At 40.3% G+C, this 24,917-nt stretch overlaps 1 pseudogene; it reads right to left on the bottom strand.

Moving 5' to 3' along the window:
- Positions 1 to 12,639: 12,639 nt before the first annotated feature.
- LOC117084563 lies at positions 12,640 to 24,910 on the bottom strand (annotated as a pseudogene).
- Positions 24,911 to 24,917: the final 7 nt, after the last annotated feature.

Genomic DNA, 24,917 nt, shown 5'->3' with positions numbered 1-24,917 from the left:
TGTCTTTTTTTCAGCTTTTGGATGCTATACAGCGCCAATACAAATGCAGCACATAAAAGAATAATAAGCAGAGTTATTTGTTGAGTTGAATTACATGGAAAGCATTGTCAAAAATGTTTGATCTACAACTTAATATTTTAATACATGTTATTAATGTTTATTTCAAAATGTACGAAATTTCTTTTCTTTCTTTTTTTTTTTTTTTTTTTTTTTTTGAGACAGAGTCTTGCTCTGTCACCAGGCTGGAGTGCAGTGGTGCAATCTTGGCTCACTGCAACCTCCCGAGTTCAAGCGATTCTCCTGCTTCAGTCTCCAAGTAGCTGGGACTACAGGCACACACCACCACACCCAGATAATTTTTTTCTTTCTTTTTTGAGACGGAGTCTCCATCTGTCACCAGGCTGGAGTGCAGTTGCAAGATCTTGGCTCACTGCAACCTCCACCTCCAGGATTCAAGCGATTCTCTTGCCTCAGCCTCCTGAGTAGCTGGGATTACAGGTGCATGGTTTCACATCCAGATAATTTTTGTATTTTTAGTAGAGATGGGGTTTCACCATGTTGGTCAGGCTGATGAACTCCTGTTCTGACCTAGTTTTGAACTCCTGAGCCCGCCTCGGGCTCCCCAAGTCCTGTGATTACAGGTGTGAGCCACCGCATCCAGCCTAATATTTGTATTTTTAGTGGAGATTGGGTTTCACCATGTTGGCCAGGATGGTCTTAATATTTTGACCTTGTGATCCACCCGCCTTGGCCTCCCAAAGTGCTAGGATTATAGACGTGAGCCACTGCGCCTGGCCAATGTATGAAATTTCTAAAACTCTAATATATGTGAGTATATGCTAATTGTCATAATTATGGTTATTATGATAAATTATTGTAGGCTGAAGATATAATCCATTTATTTTTATTTATTTCTTTATACTTTTTTTTTTTTAAGATGGAGTTTCACTGTTGTTGCCAGTCTAGAGTGCAATGGTGTGATCTTGGCTCAGTGCAACCTCCGCCTCCCATGTTCAAGTGATTCTTCTGCCTCAGCCTCCCAAGTAGCTGAGATTACAAGGATGCACCACCATGCCTGGCTAATTTTCGTATTTTTAATAGATAAGAGGTTTCACCATGTTGATTAGGCTGGATGGTCTCGAACTTCTGACCTAGGGTGAGCCACCCACCTTGGCTTCCCAAAGTGCTGGGATTACAGGCATGAGCCACTGTGCCCAGCCTCTTTATAGCCGTTTTAGTCATTTCCATAGTTAATGGTCTAATTCTAATGTAGTTTCTCAAAACTCCAAAAGCTTGCAAAATTGTAAAATATTGTGTCTTTAAGGAGGTTTATGAAAATGTGAGTAATGTCAAGTATAAGTTTCTGATCAGTTTGGGATTTTATTGTTTGGACTGGGTAAGGATTGTGAGAATCCTAATGAAGAGATTGATTATTATAAAACTGCTAATCCGGCCGGGCCCGGTGGCTCAAGCCTGTAATCCCAGCACTTTGGGAGGCTGAGATGGGCGGATCACGAGGTCAGGAGATCGAGACCATCCTGGCTAACACGGTGAAACCCCGTCTCTACTAAAAAAAAAAAACCTAGCCCGGCGTGGTGGTGGGTGCCTGTAGTCCCAGCTACTCGGAGGCTGAGGCGGGAGAATGGCGTAAACGGGGAAGGCAGAGCTTGCAATGAGCTGAGATCCGGCCCCTGCACTCCAGCCTGGGCGATAAAGCGAGACTCTGTCTCAAAAAAAAAAAAAAAAAAAAAAAAAAAAAAAACTGCTAACCCAAGCAAAACAAAGATTAATTAAATATTAGAAAAATATTATGCCACATATTATGTTAAATCAGCCAGTACTGAAATTTTTTAGACATATCGTTTGAATTAACTCTGTGGCCTAAGTCAAATTACCTATGAAAACCCCTCACTCATCAGTGTTATGCACCTAAATTGGAGAAACAAATCTGGTATTTAAGAGGACGAATTTATTGTTAAGTGTGGACTCTTGGAGAATCCAGACAGCCAACAGCCACTTGTTCATTCCTGAGTTCTTAAAGCTTCCATTATTAACAGCTCTGCATTCCATTACTCACCATAGAAGAGATAAAATAATCTAAATTAAATATAAATTAAGTGTGTGTCTGTTTGTGTGTGGTGACCCTTCTAAATTACTAAAATAGGTTAATACCAATTTTTTTTGTGAAACATATAATCCCACATTTCTGTTACCTGATGAGCCATTTAAGCATTTATACAGAATTTTTTTTTTGTCATTTTTAATGCATGTTTTCTTGTATAAATTTTCTCATGCAAGAGGATTGATGTTATAACAGTAACTAAAAGGATATTAGGATACTTGTTTTCTCATGGAACATTTGTGAAAATATCTTCAATGATGAAGATACTTATTTCTCTAGACAAGTTCTAAAACTGTTAAACAAGATATTAGTCTGGGCGTGGTGGCTCACGGCTGTAATCCCAGCACTTTGGGAGGCCGAGGTGGGTAGAACACTTGAGGTTGGGAGTTCAAGACCAGCCTGACCAACATGGTGAAACCCCATCTCTACTAAAAAATACAAAAAATTAGCTGGGCATGGTGGCGCATGCCTGTAGTCCCAGCTTCTTGGGAGGCTGAGGCAGGAGAATTGCTGGATCCCAGAAGGTGGAGGTTTCAGTGAGCTGACATTGTGCCACTGCACTCCAGCCTGGCAACAGAACAAGACTCTGTCTCAAAAAAAAGAAGATATTATAGATACAGTAGTATTGAGCAAAGCCAACTACATTGACTGGATTGTTTTTGTAATTGCAGATTGATGACATATCAGATCCATTTAGAGTGGAAAAAATATGTTGACCATTTTAAAACAGTCATTGGAAGGCCTGTGCAGCTAAGAGAACCTCATGTATCTTCTGCTACTGAAGTCTAATATTGCTAAATTCAACAAGGCTTTAATGCATTATGACAAAGCATATGAAAGCCTTAAGGTGAAGAAAACCTTAACAGTCTACCGACTGAGGACACTAAAACCCTTTAATATCTAGAACCCAGAGATTGAATCTGCCTGTCATCTACACTGAAGCAAGATTTCAAGACTTTGAACATTGGGTTGATAATCTCACAACTTAGAAAGGCCCCTCTAAACTTTTTAATTTTAAACCGATAGGAGATCTTAAAGTAAAGCTAACCAGAAAGGTTTCTCCTAAAATGGAGATGGACACTTTTACGTAGATAGCTTTTTTTATAAGATCAAAAATCAAGACACATCTGCTATCATAATACTCTTAGTTAAGTCTGTTTATGGCTCTGCAAGCAATAGAAATATAAAAAGCATCTTTTGTGTGCACTCTTTGGCTATACTTATATGTAAAGAATTTTGCAGCCAACGTATATGAAAAAACATAACATCTTTTATAGGTAAAAAAAAAAAAAAATGAAAGGTAGGCCAGGCACGGTGGCTCATGCCTGTAATCCCCAGCACTTTGGGAGGCTGAGGCGGGCAGATCATGAGGTCAGGAGTTCGAGGCCAGCCTGCCCAACTAGTGAAACCCCATCTTTACTAAAAATACAAAAATTAGCCAGTGTGGTGGTGCACTCCTGTAATCCCAGCTATTCAGGAGGCTGAGGCATGAGAATCGCTTTAACCCGGGAGGCAGAAGTTGCAGTGAGCTGAAATCACACCGCCACTCTCCAGTGTGGGCTACAGAGTGAGACTTTGTCTCAAAAACTAGAAAAATATAATAATAATGGAAGGCCATTGTGGATGAGAAATTTTAATGGGACATTTGTTGTCTTGTAATATCAGAACCAGAATGTATGTCCACTACTATTAACCTGTTTCACAAGTTAAAGAGAACTTATTCAAAATAGGTTAAAGAGCATTGCCAGGATGCTGTTACTTTTCTAAATGGGCATCCTTTGATAGGTCTTTTTTCCCCCCTGGTTTAGAGTAAATGAGGCAATGGTTAGAAATTTATCCCCTATCATAGGGCTTTATAGCAGATTACACTGTAAATTCTATGGTTACACAGTAGACTTTACATTTTTTACTAAAGTTGTGCTGAATAATAGAATATCTTTGGATTACTTACTGTATAAACAGAAGTGTCTGCATTTGCTAATACTTGCAGTTGCACATGGAGAAATATATTGGTTATTACAGAGATGCAGTTGCAGGGGATTAATGAACAGGCTGTTTGATTAAAATAAGTAGACTATAACTAATTATTTGATCTATTTAATGTTGATGGTTCATGAGGACCCTTGCTAAAAAGCATGTTTCAAACTTGGTATTATCCTCCTGATAGTCAAAATAGTAGTCTCTCTCCTGCACTGTATTCTCTCAAAAGTTGTAAATGTTTCCATACAGTCACCTGTAGAATATCAAATTGTCGCTCCTTAACTGGAACATCAGAAACTCGAAGACATATGTGACTAGGATGAAACCATAACCTGTGAATGATACAAGAACAAAGACCCTAAATAATGGAAACAGAGTGATACTAAGGCCCTGAGTTTTGGTTACACTGTGCACTGTTGACAATTTTTTGAACAAAATTATCAGAGACCATCATTCTGGACTGAGCTTGTGCACTAGGTCCATATAGAAAAAACAAACCAGAAACCGGGGGGCGGAGCAAGATGGCCGAATAGGAACAGCTCCAGTCTCCAACTCCCAGCGCAAGAGACACAGAAGACCGTGATTTCTGCATTTTCAACTGAGGTACTGGGGTCATCTCACTAGGGAGTGCCGGACAATCGGTGCTGGTCAGCTGCTGCAGCCTGACCAGCGTGAGCTGAAGCAGGGCGAGGCATCGCCTCACCTGGAAGCGCAAGGGGGAAGGGAATCCCTTTTCCTAGCCAGGGGAACTGAGACACACAACACCTGGAAAATCGGGTAACTCCCACCCCAATACTGCGCTTTAAGGAAACAGGCACACCAGGAGAATATATCCCACACCTGGCCGGGAGGGGCCCACGCCCACGGACCCTCCCTCACTGCTAACACAGCCGTCTATGCCATCTATCCGCAAGGCAGCAGCGAGGCTGAGGGAGGGGCGCCTGCCATTGCTGAGGCTTAAGTAGGTAAACAAAGCCGCTGGGAAGCTCGAACTGGGTGGAGCTCACAGCAGCTCAAGGAAGCCTGCCTGTCTCTGTAGACTCTACCTCTGCGGACAGCGCACAGCTGCAGTCCAATGGGGGAAGAGCAGGGGCCGGTGCAGACGCGAACGACTCTGTCTGACAGCTTTGGGGAGAGCCGTGGATCTCCCAACGCGGAGGTTGAGATCTGAGAATGGACAGACTGCCTGCTCAGGTGGGTCCCTGACCCCTGAGTAGCCTAGCTGGGAGACATCCCCCACTAGGGGCAGTCTGACACCCCACACCTCACAGGGTGGAGTCACCCCTGAGAGGAAACTTCCAAAGGAAGAATCAGACAGGTACACTCGCTGTTCAGCAATATTCTATCTTCGGCAACCTCTGCTGCTGATACCCAGGCAAACAGGGTCTGGAGTGGACCTCAAGCAATCTCCAACAGACCAACAGACAGTCCTTCTGACTGTCAGACGGAAAACTATCAAATAGGAAGGACACCTATACCAAAACCCCATCAGTACGTCACCATCATCAAAGTCCAGAGACAGATAAAACCACAAAGATGGGGAAGAAGCAGGGCAGAAAAGCTGGAAATTCAAAAAATAAGAGCGCATCTCCCCCTGCAAAGGAGCGCAGCCCATCGCCAGAAACGGATCAAAGCTGGTCAGAGAATGACTTTGACGAGATGAGAGAAGAAGGCTTCAGTCCATCAAACCTCTCAGAGCTAAAGGAGGAATTACGTACCCAGTGCAAAGAAACTAAAAATATTGAAAAAAAGTGGAAGAATTGACAGCTAGACTAATTAATGCAGAGAAGATCATAAACGAAATGACAGAGATGAAAACCATGACACGAGAAATACGTGACAAATGCACAAGCTTCGGTAACCGACTCGATCAACTGGAAGAAAGAGTATTAGCGATTGAGGATCAAATGAATGAAATGAAGCGAGAAGAGAAACCAAAAGAAAAAAGAAGAAAAAGAAATGAACAAAGCCTGCAAGAAGTATGGGATTATGTAAAAAGACCAAATCTACGTCTGATTGGGGTGCCTGAAAGTGAGGGAGAAAATGGAACCAAGTTGGAAAACACTCTTCAGGATATCATCCAGGAGAACTTCCCCAACCTAGTAGGACAGGCCAACATTCAAATTCAGGAAATACAGAGAACGCCACAAAGATGCTCCTCCAGAAGAGCAACTCCAAGACACATAATTGCCAGATTCACCAAAGTTGAAATGAAGGAAAAAATCTTAAGGGCAGCCAGAGAGAAAGGTCGGGTTACCCACAAAGGGAAGCCCATCAGAATAACAGCAGACCTCTCGGCAGAAACTCTCCAAGCCAGAAGAGAGTGGGGGCCAATATTCAACGTTCTTAAAGAAAAGAATTTTCAACCCAGAATTTCATAGCCAGCCAAACTAAGTTTCATCAGTGAAGGAGAAATAAAATCCTTTACTGATAAGCAAATGCTTAGAGATTTTGTCACCACCAGGCCTGCCTTACAAGAGACCCTGAAGGAAGCCCTAAACATGGAAAGGAACAACCGGTACCAGCCATTGCAAAAACATGCCAAAATGTAAAGACCATCGAGGCTAGGAAGAAACTGCATCAACTAACGAGCAAAATAACCAGTTAATATCATAATGACAGGATCAAGTTCACACATAACAATATTAACCTTAAATGTAAATGGACTAAATGCTCCAATTAAAAGACACAGACTAGCAAACTGGATAAAGAGTCAAGACCCATCAGTCTGCTGTATTCAGGAGACCCATCTCACATGCAGAGACATACATAGGCTCAAAATAAAGGGATGGAGGAAGATCTACCAAGCAAATGGAGAACAAAAAAAAGCAGGGGTTGCAATCCTAGTCTCTGATAAAACAGACTTTAAACCATCAAAGATCAAAAGAGACAAAGAAGGCCATTACATAATGGTAAAGGGATCAATTCAACAGGAAGAGCTAACTCTCCTAAATATATATGCACCCAATACAGGAGCACACAGATTCATAAAGCAAGTCCTTAGAGACCTACAAAGAGACTTGGACTCCCATACATTAATAATGGGAGACTTCAACACTCCACTGTCAACATTAGACAGATCAACGAGACAGAAAGTTAACAAGGATATCCAGGAATTGAACTCATCTCTGCACCAAGTGGACCTAATAGACATCTATAGAACTCTCCACCCCAAATCAACAGAATATACATTCTTCTCAGCACCACATCGCACTTATTCCAAAATTGACCACATAATTGGAAGTAAAGCACTCCTCAGCAAATGTAAAAGAACAGAAATTATAACAAACTGTCTCTCAGACCACAGTGCAATCAAACTAGAACTCAGGACTAAGAAACTCAATCAAAACCGCTCAACTACATGGAAACTGAACAACCTGCTCCTGAATGACTACTGGGTACATAACGAAATGAAAGCAGAAATAAAGATGTTCTTTGAAACCAATGAGAACAAAGATACAACATACCAGAATCTCTGGGACACATTTAAAGCAGTGTGTAGAGGGAAATTTATAGCACTAAATGCCCACAAGAGAAAGCAGGAAAGATCTAAAATTGACACTCTAACATCACAATTAAAAGAACTAGAGAGGCAAGAGCAAACACATTCAAAAGCTAGCAGAAGGCAAGAAATAACTAAGATGAGAGCAGAACTGAAGGCGATAGAGACACAAAAAACCCTCCAAAAAATCAATGAATCCAGGAGTTGGTTTTTTGAAAAGATCAACAAAATTGACACACCGCTAGCAAGACTAATAAAGAAGAAAAGAGAGAGGAATCAAATAGACGCAATAAAAAAAGATAAAGTGGATATCACCACCGACCCCACAGAAATACAAACAACCATCAGAGAATACTATAAATGCCTCTACGCAAATCAACTAGAAAATCTAGAAGAAATGGATAATTTCCTGGACACTTACACTCTCCCAAGACTAAGCCAGGAAGAAGTTGAATCCCTGAATAGACCAATAGCAGGCTCTGAAATTGAGGCAACAATTAATAGCCTACCCACAAAAAAAAGTCCAGGACCAGATGGATTCACAGCTGAATTCTACCAGAGGTACAAGGAGGAGCTGGTACCATTCCTTCTGAAACTATTTCAATCAATACAAAAAGAGGGAATCCTCCCTAACTCATTTTATGAGGCCAACATCATCCTGATACCAAAGCCTGGCAGAGACACAACAAAAAAAGAGAATTTTAGACCAAGATCCCTGATGAACATCGATGCAAAAATTCTCAATAAAATACTGGCAAATCGGATTCAGCAGCACATCAAAAAGCTTATCCACCATGATCAAGTGGGCTTCATCCCTGGGATGCAAGGCTGGTTCAACATTCGCAAATCAATAAACGTAATCCAGCATATAAACAGAACCAAAGACAAGAACCACATGATTATCTCAATAGATGCAGAAAAGGCTTTCAACAAAATTCAACAGCCCTTTATGCTAAAAACGCTCAATAAATTCGGTATTGATGGAACGTACCTCAGAATAATAAGAGCTATTTATGACAAACCCACAGCTAATATCATACTGAATGGGCAAAAACTGGAAAAATTCCCTTTGAAAACTGGCACAAGACAGGGATGCCCTCTCTCACCACTCCTATTCAACATAGTGTTGGAAGTTCTGGCTAGGGCAATCAGGCAAGAGAAAGAAATCAAGGGTATCCAGTTAGGACAAGAAGAAGTCAAATTGTCCCTGTTTGCAGATGACATGATTGTATATTTAGAAAACCCCATCGTCTCAGCCTAAAATCTCTGAAGCTGATAAGCAACTTCAGCAAAGTCTCAGGATACAAAATTAATGTGCAAAAATCACAAGCATTCTTATACACCAGTAACAGACAAGCAGAGAGCCAAATCAGGAATGAACTTCCATTCACAATTGCTTCAAAGAGAATAAAATACCTAGGAATCCAGCTTACAAGGGATGTAAAGGACCTCTTCAAGAAGAACTACAAACCACTGCTCAGTGAAATCAAAGAGGACACAAACAAATGGAAGAACATACCATGCTCATGGATAGGAAGAATCAATATCGTGAAAATGGCCATACTGCCCAAGGTTATTTATAGATTCAATGCCATCCCCATCAAGCTACCAATGACTTTCTTCACAGAATTGGAAAAAATGGCTTTAAAGTTCATATGGACCAAAAAAGAGCCCGCATTGCCAAGACAATCCTAAGTCAAAAGGACAAAGCTGGAGGCGTCATGCTACCTGACTTCAAACTATACTACAAGGCTACAGTAACCAAAACAGCATGGTACTGGTACCACAACAGAGATATAGACCAATGGAACAGAACAGAGTCCTCAGAAATAATACCACACATCTACAGCCATCTGATCTTTGACAAACCTGAGAGAAACAAGAAATGGGGAAAGGATTCCCTATTCAATAAATGGTGCTGGGAAAATTGGCTAGCCATAAGTAGAAAGCTGAAACTGGATCCTTTCCTTATCCCTTATACGAAGATTAATTCAAGATGGATTAGAGACTTAAATGTTAGACCTAATACCATAAAAACCCTAGAAGAAAATCTAGGTAGTACCATTCAGGACATAGGCATGGGCAAGGACTTCATGTCTAAAACACCAAAAGCAATGGCAGCAAAAGCAAAAATTGACACATGGGATCTAATTAAACTAAAGAGCTTTTGCACAGCAAAAGAAACTACCATCAGAATGAACAGGCAACCTACAGAATGGGAGAAAATTTTTGCAACCTACTCATCTGACAAAGGGCTAATATCCAGAATCTACAAAGAACTCAAACAAATATACAAGAAAAAAACAAACAACGCCATCAAAAAGTGGGGAAAGGATATGAACAGACATTTCTCAAAAGAAGACATCCATACAGCCAACAGACACATGAAAAAATGCTCATCATCACTGGCCATCAGAGAAATGCAAATCAAAACCACAATGAGATACCATCTCACACCAGTTAGAATGGCAATCATTAAGAAGTCAGGAAACAACAGGTGTTGGAGAGGATGTGGAGAAATAGGAACACTTTTACACTGTTGGTAGGATTGTAAACTAGTTCAACCATTATGGAAAACAGTATGGCAATTCCTCAAGGATCTAGAACTAGATGTACCATATGACCCAGCAATCCCACTACTGGGTATATACCCAAAGGATTATAAATTACTCTACTACAAAGACACATGCACACGTATGTTTATTGCGGCACTATTCACAATAGCAAAGACTTGGAATCAACCCAAATGTTGACAGACTGGATTAAGAAAATGTGGCACATATACACCATGGAATACTATGCAGCCATCAAAAAGGATGAGTTTGCGTCCTTTGTAGGGACATGGATGCAGCTGGAAACCATCATTCTTAGCAAACTATCACAAGAAGAGAAACCAAACACCGCATGTTCTCACTCATAGGTGGGAACTGAACTATGAGATCACTTGGACTCGGGAAGGGGAACATCACACACTGGGGCGTATCATGGGGAGGGGGAGGAGGGAGGGATTGCATTGGGGAGTTATACATGATATAAACGTCATGCACATGTACCCTAGAACTTAAAGTATAATAAAAAATAAAAAATAAAAAATAAATAAAAAAAGAAAAAAACAAACCAAAATGAGTCACTCATGCTAACTGTGACATAATCACACTGAAAATTTAAGGAAATAGGTAGATTCTAATACAGGCCAGGTTTTGTTTTTCTTCTGTAAACAGCAAATTTCAACACAAGGATTTCCCTCTGCTCAAACCTTTAAAATAATAATAAAATAAAAACCTGAATTTCTTGATTCCACTTTACAAAACCCACAGTTCTGCTGTATGATGGAATCTGAGACCAGGTGCATTTTTGATTTTGACACAGTGTTATCAATGTCTAAAGTTTTGGTCTATCAAAATTGAGAAGATGACCAAAAAAGGAGAAGCTGTTTAATTATACTCTAAATTAGCTACCCCCTTTCATGTTTAAGTTTGGTCAATACGTTTTGTTGTTTTGTTTTGTTTACATAGTAAACTGAAACTTAACTGAATGTGTAAATAGACTGTGCTCATTTTTGTACCAACCACTGTGTTTTGACCAACAAAAGGATGTCAAATGTTCAAACCATGTTTAAATAAGGAAAATCCCAAGCTATAATCAATCTAGCTGTTCCTGTATTTCATTTCCATTTTCTGATGTCACGTGGCTTCTTCTGTCCATAAATCTTTCACCATCATGTGGCCATGCTGGAGTCTTTCAGAGCCTACTTTGGATCCACAGGCTACTCAATTTGCAAATCCCTCTTTGCCCAATAAAACTCTCTTCAATTTAATCTTAAGCTGTTTTTCTTTTAGAAGTTTTCAGATTTATTCTCTAATCAAAAATGAATAATCTGTTGTTGAGCTTTGATTTTCTAAACTCATCCCTCAGCTATTTTTCCAAATTATTCTATGTCCTTTCAAAATGTTTCTACAATGTTTTTGAGATGGGGTCTCACTCTGTCACCCAGGCTGGAGTGTAGTGCTGTAATCAGTTATGGCTTACTGCAGCTTTTACCTTCCATACTCAAGCCATCCTCCTGCCCTAGTCACTGAGTACCTCAGACTACAGGCATGCAACATCATGCTTGGCTAATTTTTTTCATGAAGACAGGATCTTACCATGTCGCCCAGGCTGCAGTTGAACTGCTGAGCTCAAGTTATTCTCCCATCTCAGCCTCCCAAAGTGCTAAAATTACAGGTGTGAGCCACCATGTGCTTCTGCAATTTATTGACAGGATTATTTCCAATAATAAGCAGTACTATGTGGGCACAAATCTTAAAAAAAAAAAAAAATCTGTCTTCTATTGAAGAAGTGTCACTTTCCAGAATTTCAAGGGTCTGTGGCAGTTACTCTAGTAATATAGTTTGATCTGTGGAGGTGGGTGAGCTTTGGAGTCAGAATTTATCCTGAGGTTCAGCCCAGCCAATTAGTATTTTTGGGTCTTTGGACAAGTTCCTTGATGTGAAAGAGTTGTATAAACCGCATATGCAAAAAAGGCAGAATCATACTAATTGCAGAAATTGTAGCAATTTTTCATCCCTCCTATATCCTTTGCCGGGTGCTTTTACAGCTGCTCCCATTGAGATATGGAGTCTGTTTTCCAAACCCTAGATACGGGCTGTCCGTGTTTCCTCAGGACAGTAGAAACCTGTGAACATGACCGTGTGCCAGTTTTGGGCCTAGGCTCAAATGATCTTGAATGCTTCTGTTTTTCTTTCAGAATGCTGCCATCTCCACGAACAAAGCACATGTTAGCCAGCTGGAGGATAACATAACATGGGTGAGTGGGAGAGAGAGGCAAAGTGCCTCTGTTGACAGCCCCAGAAGCAGAAGCGCATCCCCAGAAGTATTCATCCCAGAAGAAATGGAGTGGGCCTGGCTCAGTTCAGGGAGGAAGCTCTGCCTGGAAAGGCTGCAGCCTACCCTCTTGCTCTCCATTCAGCCCAGCATCTCATCACATCTTCTGTCACTCAGGGCTGGAGGGGGCGGGGCCTTAAACGTTATCCAATCAGGGGCGCTGGGCTGGGGACCATCCAATCAGGGACGCAGCTGGAGCAGAGCTGGCGGCTTCCGGGATTTGGCGCGGCTCTCGCTTCCGCGGAAGCTGCAGGTCTAGTCCCTCTGCTTTATGTTGTCTGCTGCTAGAGGCCCAGCCTCTGTAGCCCTGCGAACTGCGGGTATTGGGAGATCCACAGCTAAGATGCCAGTGTCCCCTGGAAGCCTAGAAATGGTGAGAGTGCCGGTCTGACATCCCGAGAGAGGGAACGGGGCTGATTGGAACCGGTGGGAAGTGGCTGTGGCGGGACTCAGGCCTCCCCGCAGTCAGCTTCACAGTCTGCGCCCTGAGTTCTTGCCCAGCTCGGCCTCAGTCCCCTTCAGCCATAAGATGGCGGCTACGGTGACAAATGGGCCCGGGCGTCCTGTCTTTCCTGCAATGTGTTCCCTGGCCTGGAGCCCTCTCTGGGCAGCTCTGCACCCGCAGCACCGCGTCTCTCTCAGATTGTGCAGGGACCAGGAAGGATCGTCAGGGCAGAATCCTGACTCGGGAAGCGGGTTCATGAAGGAAGAGCTTTGATCCAAGGCGTTGCCAATTCCTCTTTCCTTCTGTTAAAAATTTATGGGAGTCACCGCCAAAATGTTAACGAATTTAATTAAGAATGATTCTAAAATTGTAGAGCACTCAGCTATGGGGTGTGGTTGTTATCCATGGGACGGGCTTGAAGGAAAGACTTAGAAGATGCATAATGCGGAAACCCAAATTCAAAAATCGGTTAGTTACAGTTACATAGTTTCTAAATTTGCACCTTATGGGGTACACATTTTCTGATTATGTAATCAGAGCTTAATAGGCAGTTTATAGTTTGTTACGCCTAAATTTTGTTTCCCCCAATGTAGTAATTTACAAAAAAATACATTTGAGTTTTATATATACTTTTTTAAAGTAGGAATCCAGGCATCGCAGCCACATACCTCAAATTGCCTGTTACTTAACTATTTTCACACTCTACAGGGTACTGAACTTCTGCATTTTTTTTTCATGCTTCTCAACATGAAAAAAACATGAGGGTACCCAAGTCTACCACTCAACCCCCATTCCTCCAGCCTAACTCTGGCTTGCAGTAAAATACTAGATTTCCACTTTCTTCTGATTGTCCCAAATGCCCACTTTCCGTCTCTAATTCACATTGTTAGCTATTTACCCTTTGTGTACGTTTTTAATACTATATATTTTTTTTGACAAACCATTGGGTGGGACATTTAAAAAGATTTGCTTTCTGTTTGAAAATATTGCCGTTGAAAATAAACCAAAAAATAATTCCCTGAAACTGTATCGTAAAAAAATCTCTGTGCCTTTTTCTTTTGTCTTCCTGCACAGAGATCTTATGAAAATGTTTAGGGGTCAAGTTTTTTTTTGTTTTTGTTTTTTAATCTTTATGGGATGATGTATCCTCAGCCACCCTTTAGGTTTTTCCTGGTCCTGGTTTTCAGTACTGGCTGTGAACAAACCAGGGTACACACCATGACTATGTCTGCTAGAGTGTTTGATGATTATTAGCTTCTGGGTCATTTTCTCCCACAGGACAACAAGAGGTATGAAGTGCAGTCTCTCAGGAGAGCAGATGGATGCCCTGGGGCTAAGAGGAATCTCCTGGTGTACTCTTGCTTTGAAAAGCTAACCACTGCCGGGCGCGGTGGCTCAAGCCTGTAATCCCAGCACTTTGGGAGGCCGAGACGGGCGGATCACGAGGTGAGATCGAGACCATCCCGGCTAACATGGTGAAACCCCGTCTCTACTAAAAAATACAAAAAACTAGCCGGGCGAGGTGGCGGGCACCTGTAGTCCCAGCTACTCGGGAGGCTGAGGCAGGAGAATGGCGTAAACCCGGGAGGCGGAGCTTGCAGTGAGCTGGGATCCCGCCACTGCACTCCAGCCTGGGCAACAGAGGGAGACTCCGTCTCAAAAAAAAAAAAGAAAAGCTAACCACTTGAGACATTAAGATTGTCTTCACCCAATCTAGCTTCCCTTTCTTAAGAGACACATTGCGGGTCAGCAAATCTTATGCTGTTATTGAGGGAAAAGCAGAAATGATTTCTGCCCTTTGGATTCTCTGAGATTCATGGAAAAAATAGTATCCTAAAAGACAAAAAATAAAAAACAAAAGTAACCTGACCCCAGTGAGATGGAGCAAAAAATCTTGCAAAGTAAAATGCACTTGGGGCACTTAGGGGGACATACTGCAGTGTCTCCTGAGAGGGCACAAAAGAGGTGAGTTTCGAAAATAATTCATCATCCAGTCCATTTGTTTGTTTGAAATTCTTGTTTACGTTTCTCTTTTCTGTAGGGTTTTTCTTTTTCTTTTTTTTTTTTTTTTGTTGGAGGGGTGGGCTGGGTGGTTTCAAATAGAATTTCAAGACTTAGCTTTAGAATGCTACCAAATAAAAGAATAGGTAAAATCTCTTTGCCATTTTGGATGTAGAAAGTGCATACATTTTGCTGGGAGCAGTGGCTCACACCTGTAATCCCAGCACTTTGGGCGGTCGAGGCAGGCAGAGCACGAGTTCAGGAGATCGAGAGCATCCTGGCTAACACAGTGAAACCCCCTCTCTACTAAGAATACAAAAAAATTAGCCGGACTTAGTGGCGGGCGTCTGCAGTCCCAGCTACTCCGGAGGCTGAGGCAGTAGAATGGCGTGAACTCGGGAGGCGGAGCTTGCAGTGAGCCAGGTTAGCGCCACTGCACTCCAGCCTGGGCGACAGAGCCAGACTCTGTCTCAAAAAAAAAAGAAAGTACATAACTTTTTATAAGAAAATATTGTAGATAATCGGTGAATTACAAGATTTATGGAAACATCGGTTGTTATTTTTGCAGGGCAAATTTGTGACAGTGAATATCTCTGTTCTATATCCTGTTTTCTTAATTTCTGAGTTTAATGCTAAATTTTATAAAAAGAAAAAGAATCACCTGCAAACAGAGATTGTTTGATTTCCTCTCTTCGTGTTTGGATGTATTTTATTTCTTTCTCTTGCCTGAATGCTCTGGTTAGGACTTTCAATTTTATGTTGAATAGTAGGGGTGAGAGAAGGCATACTTCTCTTGTGCCAATTTTCAAGAAGGAATGCTTCCAGCTTGTGTCCATTCAGTATGTTGGCTGTGGGTTTGTCATAGATAACTCATTTTGAACTATTTACCTTCATGCCAAGTTTGTTGAGGGTTTTAAATGTGAAGGATATTAACTTTTATTGAAAACGTTTTCTGTATCTATTGAAATAATTTTGTGGTTTTTATCTGTAGTTTGTTTATCTGATTAATCACACATATTGATTTGTGTCTGTTGAACAAACCTTGCATGCCAGGGATACAACCTACTTGATCATAGTGAATTAGCTTTTTAATGTGCTGCTGGATTTGGTTTGCTAGTATTTTGTTGAAGATTTTTACATCAATGTTCATCAAGGATATTAGCCTGAAGTTTTCTTTTTTTGTTTTATCTCTGCCAGATTTTGGTATTAGAATGATGCTGTTCCTGGGAGCAGTGACTCACGCATGTAATCCCAGCACTTTGGGAGGCTGAGGTGCATGGATCACGAGGTCAAGAGATGCAGACTATCTTGACCAACATGGTGAAACCCTGTCTCTACTAAAAATACAAAAAGTAGCTGGGTGTGATGGCACATGCCTATAATCCCAGCTACTCAGGAGGCTGAGGCGGGTGAATTGCTTGAACCTTGGAGGTGGAGGTTGCAGTGAGCCGAGATCATGCCACTGCACTCCAGCCTGGCAACAGAATGAGACTCCATTTCAATAAATAAATAAATAAATAAATAAATAAAATGATGCTGTTTTTATATAATGAGTTGGGGAGGAGTCCCTTCTCAATTTTTTAAAATAGTTTTCTAAGATATAATACTGGTTTTTCTTTGTACATTTGTTAGAATTCCGCTGTGAATCTGTCTGGTCCTGGACTTTCTTTTTTTCCCAGACGGAGTCTCGCTTTGTTGCCCAGGCTGAAATGCAGTGGTGGGATTTCGGCTCACTGCAACCTCTGCCTCCCAGGTTCAAGCAGTTCTCCTTCCTCAGCCTCCTGAGTAGCCAGGACTGCAGGCCAGTGCCACCATGCCCGGCTAAGTTTTGTATTTGTAGTAGAGACAGTATTTCACAACATTGGCCAGGCTGGTCTCGAACTCCTAACCTCAGGTGATCCTACCACCTCTGCTTCCCAAAGTGCTGGGATTACAGGCGTGAGCCAGCATACCTGGCCAGTCCTGGGCTTTCTTTTGGTTGGTAGGCTGTTTACTACTATTTCAATTTTAGAGCTTGTTATTGGTCTACTCACTGATGTGTTTTGTTGTTTTTGTTCAGTTATGGGAAGATGGATTTTTCCAGAAATTTATCCTTTTTTTTTTTTTTTTAATTTTCTAGTTTGCATAGAGATGTTTATAGTAGACCTCAATACTTATTCATATTTTTGTGGGGTCAGTGGTAATGTCCCTTTTGTCATTTCTAATTGTGTTTATTTGGATCTTATTTTTTCACTAATCTTATTAGTGATTTATCTTACTTTTTCAAAAGATTTAACTCAATAGATTTCTTATTTGTATGACTTTTCATGTCTAAATCTCCTTCAGTTCAGATCTTCTTGTCTTCTGCTAGCTTAGGAGTTGGTTTTCTCTTGCTTCTTTCATTCTTTTATTTATGATGTTAGGTCATTATATTGACATCTTTCTAACTTTCTGATGTGAGCATCAAAAAGTGCTATAGATTTCCCTCTTACCACTGCCTTAGCTGTGTTGCAGAGATTCTAGTATGTTGTATCTTTGTTCCCATTTGTTTCAAAAAACTTCTTAATTTCTACCTTAATTTCATTATTTATTCAAAAGTCATTCACATGCAGATTGTTTAATTTCCATGTAATTGTATAATTTCAAGCAGTTTTCTTGGTGTTGAATTATATATTTATCAAGCTGTGGCCTAACAATATGTTTGGTATGATATGGGGATTATTAAATTTGCTGATAATTGTTTTATTTCTGATTGTGTGGTCAGTTTTAGAGTATTTGACACGTGGTGGTGAGAAGAATGTATACTGTGTTGATTTCAGATGGAGAGTGTTGTAGATGTCTATTAGGACTGTTTGGTCAAGGGTTTAGTTCTGATATTTCTGTTAATTTTCTGCCTCGATGATCTGTCTAATAGTATATGTGGGGTGTCATAGGAGTCAGAATCTACGTCTCTTCATAGTTCTCTAATAACTTTTTTTGTGTGTGTTTGTGACAGTCTCACTCTGTCACCCAGGCTAAAGTGTAGTGGCGTGATTTCAGCTCACTGCAACCTCTGCCTCCTGAGTTCAAGAGATTCTCCTGCTGCTTCAGCCCCCTGGGCTGCTGGGATGACAGGAACGTGCCACCATGCCCGGCTAATTTTTGTATTTTTAGTAGAGACCAGGTTTCATCATGTTGGTCAGGCTGGTCTTGAACTCCTGACCTCATGATCCACCTGCTTCAGCCTCTCAAAGTGCTGGGATTACAGGCATGAGCTGCCATGCCCAGCAGAACTCGTTTTATTCATTTGCATGCATGGATTTTTAATAACATTTTTTCTGTCTGCTTTTTTTCATAAACATTCTTTCAAGTGCACACAGTATGCCCAAGGCTACATCTTAGATGTCTGCATCCAGTGTCTACTGAAATTCAGATGTCAAGTGTTCAAGAACATGTCCAGAGGCTTGGCTGTTTTAGAATAAATTATAAATTAAAGATAAGAAGCTTTATTCTCTTACCTGAAAGTAAGGGAGGATATTTCATTCATCTCTCTTTTTTTTAAAACATTTAGATTACATGTAGATAGTTTTCTCTGCTTTTTAGAAATATATGTAAATCATAGTAACAGCTATATGAACATTTTGTTATTCTTTCTGACTCAGAATTGTCTTCATCTAGGATCTCAGAACCATTGGTTTGTTTTTGCTTTGGCAAAGGTTTTTTTGTTTGTTTCTTTTGTTTTTTGTTTGTTTGTTTTTTAGTCTTTTAAAATAGACACAAATTTGTTTAAAGCTTTTTTTTTTAGACAGAGTTTCACTTTTGTCACCCAGGCTGAAATAAAATGGCACAATCTGAGCTCCCTGCAACCTCTCAGTTCAAGTGATTTTCCTGCCTCAGCCATTCAAGTAGCTGGGATTAGAGGCTCCTGCCACCACTCTCGACTAATATTTTGTATTTTTAGTAGAGATGGGGTTTTTCCATGCTGGCCAGGCTAGTCCCGAACTCCTGACCTCAGGTAATCCACCCGCCTTGGCCTCCCAAAGTGCTGAGATTACAAGCATGAGCCACCACACCTGGCTGTTTAAAGCTTACTTTAAGAGCATACAAAAGTTGAGCACAAAGATAAGATTAAATTTTGCAACACAGAATGATAAAGAATAAAAAGGATACTGAGTAAATTTTTTTGACGCAAAACTGATTATCCAAGGTAATTATCTCATATTTGCAGACTGAAATACTTACACTGCAAAGGCAAGAACAGTTCAGTTTATTCACTAAATAGTGGAGTCTGTAGGTGTACCTTGGTTTCTGTTACTTCAGTACAATTAGTATAGTTAGGTGTAGTGTTTGTAGACAACTTGCATTCACATAAATTAAAAACATTTTGTACAATAGTATGAATAGAAGGCCACAATATTTGAATAAATCCCTTAATTAGTCATTTTAATATTGTTATTTATACTCTTGAAATATAAAGTGTTTTAACTGAATTATGGTTATAGATATTTTTAAAGTTCTACATACATTATGACAAGTACTTTAAAAGTATTATTATTATTATTATTATTATTTTTGAGATGGAGTCTCGCTCTGTCGCCCAGGCTGGAGTGCAGTGGCCAGATCTCAGCTTACTGCAAGCTCCACCTCCCGGTTGAGGCCATTCTCCTGCCTCAGCCTCCTGAGTAGCTGGGACTACAAGCGCCCACCACCTCACCTGGCTAGTTTTTTTTTTTTTTTTTTTTTGAGACGGAGTCTCACTCAGTCACCCAGGCTCACTGCAAGCTGCGCCTCCCGGGTTTACGCCATTCTCCTGCCTCAGCCTCCCAAGTAGCTGGGACTACAGGTGCCTGCCACCACACCCAGCTAATTTTTTGCATTTTTAGTAGAGACGGGGTTTCACCGTGTTAGCCAGGGTGGTCTCGATCTCCTGACTTCGTGATCCGCCCGTCTCAGCCTCCCAAAGTGCTGGGATTACAGGCTTGAGCCACTGTGCCCAGCTAAAATTATTTATACTTAGATATTTATAGCTAATATCCAAAGAAAATTCACTACAAAATTGTTACAGCAGATATTAGTTTGACTTTCTTATTAATTTATCCACTAGGGATAATTATAGGTAAACATGGTTTGTGTCTTTCATTTCACTAAATTCAAATGCTGCTATTACAGGACAAATAAACATGATGGGTGATGTGATGACCCAAAACCATAATAACTCTTCAGTTAGCTATGTTGTAAGCTCAAATATATTCCACTGTATTACAAAGTCAGATTCCAGTTTTTCATGAAAAAGTGCTGGTGAAAATTGTCAGATGTATTCCAGTATAGATCCTCAATTCACTGGTTAGGAGATGGGAGGGCAGAAGACATGAAAAAGAACCCTTGTAAAATTCTGCTGAGAGCATGCCTTTTTTTTTCATAAGGCTTATGATTCTCATGCTGACATGCTGAGAGTAGCTGTGCATTTTGAGAGTTTCAAAAAAAATTCCTTTTGGGGGACTATCTTCTGACCAAGTTTATTAGTCTTACATCTGATCTGAGTTTTTCTTGAAGATGCTTGTAACTTATTTTTTCTTTCAATGTAATCTTGCTAGATTGAGAGCTGTTTTTCTCTCCAGTGCTTTGAGTGTCTGTTTCAGAAGCCCTGTTAGTATCCCATGGTCTCTGTGAATGAGATGGGTTGTCATAGGGAGAATTCTTGGAGCTATCTCTATCTGGATTCATGCTGGAAATCTAGCAGTATTTTTTTTTAATGTCACCATTATAAATAGAAACTGAGGCTGAAATACTGCTCCCATTCCCATTACTGTGAAGGTGCAGTTCTTCTGAGAGTAAATTGTGAAGGAGCCCTGCAGGCTGTTTTCCCTGCAGCCCAAGCTTCACTCTCTGATGTGACACTAGAATGCTGCTGTGGCATCGGGGTTCATGTAAGATGTGAGCTAGCAGCTTTGAGCTGTGTGTTGTGGACTGTGTTTCAATGGAAGTTGGTAGGCATAAAGAGAGGACACTGGCCATCAGGAGAACGCAAACAGTGTGCTCGAACCCATTCCTTGGGGAGTAAAGAGCCATTGCTTTAAAATGAATATAGCCAAAACCATAACACCCTATTCAGCAATTTCAGTAGGAGAGTGAGAGCCTATCTTATCAGCAGGGACCTGGCTTCAAGTTGCAAAATTACCTCCTGTTGTGAAAATGTAAAAAGTTTATTTTGTCATTGCATAACCAATTAGCATACATGGATAGCCTCCCTAATTACCAGTGAATTTAGGATGAACTATACATGACATCATGCTGTAAATTCTTCTACTTTTGGACTAGTTATGGTTATTCTCTCTCTGTCTTTCAAATCTCGTAAGCAGATTCACTGTGATGCATGTCCCATTCTGGTTTAATTTCATAATAAAACAGTATACTTTCTGTTCTAACATTGTGGAGTTTCTCTGGGGCTGGAGAAAGTTTTTATTTTATTATTTCCCACATACTGTCTAGAACTACCAGAATTTCACCACATTGACCAGGCTGGTTATGAACTTGTGACCTCAAGTGATCCACCTGGCTCAGCCTCCTAAAGTGCTGGGATTACAGGTGTAAGCCATCACCCCAGCCACAAATTCACTTGTACCTGTATAGATTTCAGACAACTAGAATCTTTGGTCCCAGGTTAAAATCCTCAAGCTTGGTCCAAATAAACTGTCTACTTATATTCGTGTTGTGTCATCTGTTTTTCCATTTCTGTAAACTATTATCTAGAAGAGCACCTTCTGTGAGGGGACCTCTCTTTTAATTGTACTTTACTTGCTGTAACACCCAAAAATGCAGAGTGAGGTTAATCCCACCCAGAATCTGCACATAAGTTCTGTCCTCTGCCTGGTAGTTACAAGACAGGCCAAGACTTTGGATTGAATATGTACAGAAAACTAATTGGAGGCATTTTCTGCATTGTGAAATGTCAACACAGACATCTTGAAGCTTCCCTTTGAGAGTGTGGCTTTTTGAGCTCTTCATAACTACTTCAGTGACCTGCTACATGTTCTACATCCTGTGAGAGGTTCCGAGAGTAAATAGAATCTGATGGCCAAATCTGTAAATGTAAACAAGCATCTTAGGAGTGAAAGATCAAGGCCAGAAAGTATCCAGAGCCATAACCACAACTATACCTACCGGTAAAATGCAAGACTTGAGTAGAGTATTCTTGTCCTTCCTGTTACTCAAGAGCTAGAATCTGGACAGGTGATCCAGGTTCTGGAGCTCCACCAAAGCAGTTCCATTTTTTATTTAGAATCAACCTGTCTCTTCTGCCTGGCTTATCATTGGGCAGTCAACCTGGGGTAACTGGGAACCCTCTCACGATTACCTAGCCATCTTTGAAACATTTGAGAATATCCAAAGCAGAATTTTATCAGGCTGACAAGAGTGGTTCATTCTACTTGTTTCTCAGTGTAAAAGAAATAAGTCATTCTATATTTGTTCCTCCCTCATACAAGAGATAATTTTTGCTGGTACTCAAATGACAGTTTCCCCAGTTTTCTTGTACTTGGGTGAAAAAGAGGTCTGGAAACCAAAACAGAGAAACTGATTGCTTTCATTTCATATTATCATTAGAAAAATAGGTAGAGCAGTTATGGGGTTCTTACCATACAGAAACTTTTAGTCTAGGCTAGTGATATGGCTTGGCTGTGTCACCACCCAAACCTCATCTTAAATTGTAACTCCCACAGTTTCTACATGTTGTGGTAGGAACCCAGAGGGAGGTGATTAAATTATGACAGCAGGTCTTTCCTGCACTGTTCTCATGACAGTGAATGAGTTTCACAAGATCTGATGATTTTGAAAATGGGAGTTTCCCTGTACAAGCTCTGATTTTGCTTGCCACCATCCATGTAAGATATGACTTGCTTCTCCTTGCCTTCTGCCATGATTGTGAGGCCTCCCCAGCCATGTGGTATTGTTTAAGTCCATTAAATCTCTTTTCCTCCCAGTCTCTGGTGTGTTTATATCAACAGTGTGAGAACAGACTGGTGCAAAAAATTTTTACCAGTAGAGTGGGACATTGATGAAAAGATACCTGAAAATGTGCATGTGACTTTGGAACTGGGTAACGGGCAGAGATTGGAGCAGTTCAGAGGTCTCAGAGGACAGGAAAATGTGTGAAAGTGTGGAACTCCCTAGAGACTTGTTGAATGGCTTTGACCAAAATGCTGATAATGATATGGAAAATAAAATCCAGGCTGAAATGGTTTCAGATGGACATGAGGAACTCACTGAGAATTGGAGCAAAGGTGACTTTTCCTATGTTTTAGCAAAGAGACTGGTGTTATTTTGCCCCTTCCCTAGAGATTTGTGAAACTTCAAACTTGAGAGAGATGATTTAGGTTATCTGGCAGAAGAAATTTCTAAGCAAGACAGGTCTCTGTTGAGCCAGGGATGCCAGTCTGTGTTCTGCAGGATAGGTTTTGTTAAAGTTGTTAAGAATAATGCCTCTTTTAAGAGATACCAAATGAAATTTAGAGGACAAGAGGGTAGAACTAATTATTATTCTTGGAAATGCTTGGTGATACAGGATAAAAATAAATACAACACACCCAAATACAAGATGATAGTTTTTTTGTTAGTTGGGTTTTTTAAAGCATAATACAGGAGTAGATTTATTATAGCTACTCCAAATGTTAAAGAGTGATACAATGACCACAGAGTTAAAAACTCTCACTGTTATTGCTGTTTATTTGACAATAATTAGTCTACAAGTTTAAGGCAGACATACTAATGCATTTGCTTTCCTTCAGAATTCACAAAGATTACATAAAATCTATCCCAAAACTTCTAAGAAATATTCAGTAGTTAAAAATAAGTCTGATTAAGATGCTTTACTGTTATACATGAATGAACTAAGGTGGTGTATAATGCTTTTTTAAAACAAAATTTTAAAAAATTCAATAAAGGCAATCTTTATCTTGTTTGAATAATGCATTCTGAAAAGGTTAAACTTCAGAAATTATTTAAAGGTAAATAAGATTGGCATCCATAAGGAATACTATTTATAAACTAAATACAGTTATAGAGGCTACTTTAAAGAAAAATAAAATTTGGACTTCTGAGTATGATGAGTGCACAATAATGGACCACTGTCTTGGGGAACACAGTTCAGCATTACACCACACAGACTGGCATTGCCTGTACATGGCATTGCTCCGTTTTTCTCAGAAAAAGAGTAGGTCCATTTTATCGGCTGTTTTTTATTTGTTCCCAGGGAGCATACATGCTTAACATCATTAAGAAAACAAAAATAAAATCTGAAGGAAGGCAGCCCTTTTCAACAGGAAGGCAGAGTGTGGCTTACATGTCTTTGTTTAGCACTGCCAGGCAGTTTGGCAGCAACTGTAGTTAGCTTTTGCATGATTCAGTTCTAACTCTGCCAGTTCCAATAATTTTTACTGAATGCAGCCATACTTCTTGTCTTAAAATCTATAAGTTCTTGTTTTGCAGACTGAGATTTTTGTTTTCAAATTTCTGACTACATAATTGTTGGAAAGTTTTAGCCAGCAGAACATCTTTATTTTTTGCTCTTGCTTTTTCCAGTGCTTTATTAGCATTTTCATAATCCACTAGTGACCTAGACCTTCAATACAGGAGATCCTTAGCAGCTTGAGTTTCTCTTAAGTAATATTTTTAAGGGTCAGAAAGTTCGAGGGCCTCATCAGCAGACACTCATGCTTCTATTTTTCTTGCTTCATCAAACATTTCTGAAACTTTGAGAAAAAACTTTCATATATCTGTAGAAAAAACTTTCATATATCCTAAGTTCCTAAAGCATATAATGAAGAACCAATTCTATTGTAATCATCTGCAGCACTTTTGTGGGATCTTGTCATTCTACCAGAGTTAACAGATGCATCCTTAACTCAGTTATGATATTCTAAAAGAAATGTTCGTTCATGCTCAAAGAAATTATCTACATCCTTTACTCCTGAAACAATTACTCCATCTGCTGATTTAACCATGTTTTTAAAGAAATCTTCAAGTTTCTC

Source organism: Trachypithecus francoisi, unplaced genomic scaffold (assembly GCF_009764315.1).
Source record: "Trachypithecus francoisi isolate TF-2019V2 unplaced genomic scaffold, Tfra_2.0 Contig00500, whole genome shotgun sequence".
In the NCBI taxonomy this organism is placed as follows: Eukaryota; Metazoa; Chordata; class Mammalia; order Primates; family Cercopithecidae; genus Trachypithecus; species Trachypithecus francoisi.
The sequence above is the reverse complement of the archived record's forward strand: the minus strand, read 5'-3'. Positions and strand labels throughout refer to the sequence as shown.